This window comes from Anthonomus grandis, chromosome 2, assembly GCF_022605725.1.
Source record: "Anthonomus grandis grandis chromosome 2, icAntGran1.3, whole genome shotgun sequence".
In the NCBI taxonomy this organism is placed as follows: Eukaryota; Metazoa; Arthropoda; class Insecta; order Coleoptera; family Curculionidae; genus Anthonomus; species Anthonomus grandis.
Window position 1 is genome coordinate 42135501 of NC_065547.1, and position 3378 is coordinate 42138878.

General features: G+C 33.3%; 1 long non-coding RNA gene across 2 annotated transcripts; it reads left to right on the forward strand.

The window, feature by feature from the left end:
* Positions 1-613: 613 nt before the first annotated feature.
* On the forward strand, positions 614-2309 carry LOC126750714 (uncharacterized). 2 transcript variants are annotated; one of them, XR_007665801.1, is made up of 2 exons: positions 614-1460; positions 2111-2309. It is a non-coding gene; the product is annotated as an uncharacterized LOC126750714 (long non-coding RNA). The 2 variants fall into 2 exon arrangements; XR_007665802.1 differs by lacking the exon at positions 614-1460 and adding an exon at positions 1471-1886.
* The last annotated feature ends 1069 nt before the right edge of the window (positions 2310-3378 follow it).

The window sequence follows — 3378 nt, forward strand, 5'->3', positions numbered from 1 at the left end:
AAAAGTATAATGAAAATTTATGGTTTTGACTTTTAACAGTAACCAATAGATTGTTTTAATATGAACCGTAGCAGACACTAGGAAAAACGATTGTTGGGATATTTCCAAACAACTATCTATATCTAACACCTGATATTATTATAAGGTTAACTTTAATAATTAACACATGGTTTTGAGGTATGTCAAATCTTAAGGCAAGAAAAGAAGTTTTTCTATAAATACACCAACTTGACTTAATCCGGATGCAAGCATACAAATGCTTAAAAATCACACAATATCAAAATAGTTTATTTATACAAAATTCAACTAACCGAAAAAAAATCCCTGTCTATATTTCCCAAAATCCCCTTTACCTCTGCGACGTGACCGAATTTTTGGCCTTAAACAAACTACCGAGCCGCATACACGCCATAAGTTTATTTACTTTGCTCCCCAAGTATGCTTTATCTTGGCGAGGCAAAGCATACACTCTATATCAAACTAAAATAGCCCTGTGTGTACTGCGTGTATGTAATACGGGTCTCATAAATTTCGAAATAATACCGGAAATCCTAACTTTCCCAAACTATTTCACTCTGTTCTCTGAAAATATCAGGCCTGGCTTTGTGTGTGTGTGTGTGTGCCTCCCTGAATTTTAAAACTCCGAGATTATCTTTGCGTTACTAACCGGCGATGTTGGGATTTAAATTTTTAATGCGCATTTTATTAAAGTAAGATTTTCCTGATTTATCGTAACAAAACTGAGTTTACCCCTTATAAACCCCTAGCTTTTAATTTACAGATAAAACTTACTCGTATTCATATATAATTATTTCACCCCTATATTTCGTTCTCACGCATAATAGAAGGGTTACCATGGGGCCTGCTGACAAGGTGTCCTTATCGCCAAAAGAATTAAAGACCAATAAATGCCGAAATTCTTAATAACCGTAATAAATAATTTCGGCTTATCTGGCGGTTATCGTAAACGGCATTATCGTTAACATTATAATCAGGGGAGCCTTATAAATAAATACGCCGGTGGTTATCTATACCCAGCCACTTACCGTTGGACATATTTTAATCATCTTTTATGATAGTGGGAAGATAACCCGTTTTGTTCAGTTCTCGATTCATTTTTTATCTGGTGTTTGGGAGGTCGTATATACGTTTCATTTTATTATTTGATGAAAATTTAGTAATTATTAATTTAAAAAAACCAAAAACTTGTTTCTTAAGTTCTGGAAACCATGTTTCCTCCATAAAGCTTGTACGGTGGGAATCGGAATCGTATGTCGGCCATCTTGGTAAAATTGACAGAAATGACGTTGTTGGAATTGATTGATGGAGTGTCATATCATTTGCTTTTCAATGTATACCGTAAACAGAGGTTGGGTTTGTTTTAAGGATGCTATTTTCATTTTTCTCTTTCAATATCAGGAGTAATGTTTTAATTGATTTGCGGCAATTTCAGGTTTCCGGTAAGCAACTGCGATTTTATTTATTTCAATTATCCACCGTCCAAATGTAAACACAAATTACAAAATGTCTGGCCTCTCATTTTTAGTTCTCGATTCAGTTTTTATCTGCTGTTTGGGAAGTCGTATATACGTTTCAATTTATTATTTGTTAAAAATTAAGTATAACATAAACTAACCATGTTTCCTCCATGAAGCTTGTACGGTGGGAATCGGAACCGTATGTCGGCCATCTTGGTAAAATTGACAGAAATGACGTTGTTAGAATTGACTGGAGTGTCATATCATTTGAGTTTGCTTTTCAATGTATGCAGTAAATATGGGTTGGGTTTGTTTCAAGGATGCCATTTTATTTATTTTTTCTAAAAAGTATCCCATTCAATATGAGGAGTAATTTTTTAATTGATTTGCAGCAATTCCAGGTTTCCGGTAAGCAACTGCATTTTTATTTATTTCAATTAACCACCGTTCAAATGTTCATTTTTAACTTGATTACTATAAATACAAATTACAAAATGTCTGGCCTCTCATTTTCTTTTCCTCAATCAAAAAATTGATTAACATTTTACGTCAAATATCCTCATGTAAGAGTATTGACATTTTAAATGGTTCTTATAAACATAACACAGTAATAAAAGACTTTTCAATTTCAGTTTCAATGAGACGAGACAGAAGTACAAAGACTAAGAGAGCTAAGTACCCAGAATGGACCAGAATAAATATTTCTGTTATAACTTGAGTTTATTTTAATTTCTTGTAGACATGTGTCTTTCAATTAAGTTTTTTTATGTTATAGTTCGAAGCTATGCTGTTAATATTATGAGAGACAAATAGATTGTATTGTGTAAGAGATATACAGTGTGGTGACTTTAACTGGAATAAATTCAGTTATAAAACTAATCAAATTTTATCTTGCAAAATTTCTGAGACCCGTCGATTTTTGTTTATTTTTTTCACATTTCAAGATAGTTTTTTTTTTAACCTATAGGGGGGGTCCAAATTAACCCCAACTTTTTTTTTCAACTGGAAAGCCACTTTTTTTAAACTCTCATTGAAAACAGCCATTTTTCCTGATTAAATTGCCCTATTTACTTTTATGATTATCTAAAGGAGAAATACGAAAAAAAAAATAAAAACCATTAAATTATTAAAAGTCTCGAAATATTTTGTGTTGGTAAATTTTTTGGCGTATTTGTTTTATTGGTATCGAGACATTTCCTGACATTGTTGTAGTGTCACTGTTAAAGTGAATTTCAACCAGTTGTTAAATAAGTTAACTTATATTGAAAAAATGCCTTATTTATCCGAATCCCACAAGATTGAAATCTTAATGATTATTGGTTATTGGGACAGAAGTCGTACTCAGCTAGAGGTTGTCCACTTATTCAGGCAGAAATATCCAGAATTGCCACCTATTAACCAAGGTACGGTTAGTAAAATCGAAAGCAAATTTCGAGAAGTTGGACACGTGAGGGATGTTTCAAGGCAAAGATCTTCTAAAATCGATTAAAACACCCAATTAAATGTATTATTAGCGATGGAAAAAAATCCGTAACTGCAGCCAGAAGAGTAGCTCGCATTGAAAACTCTATTCATCATAAATCTGTGCTAAAAATTTTAAAAAGTGCAAACAAACGACCTTATAAAATGCAACCCGTTCAAGAGTTATTGGAAGACGATCCAGATCGCAGAGTTCAGTTCTGTGAATTAATGATGAACGCCATTGACGAAAATCGCATATCTTCGCAGTGGATCCTTTTTTCTGATGAGCTACATTCACCCTAATTGGCCATGTTAATAAGCAGAACTGTCGCTACTGGTCTGACGAGAACCCACACTGGGTAAGGGAAACTAATATACAATATCCCCAGAAAACTAATGTTTGGGCTGGCATAATTGGCAGGCAAGTTATAGGGCCCAT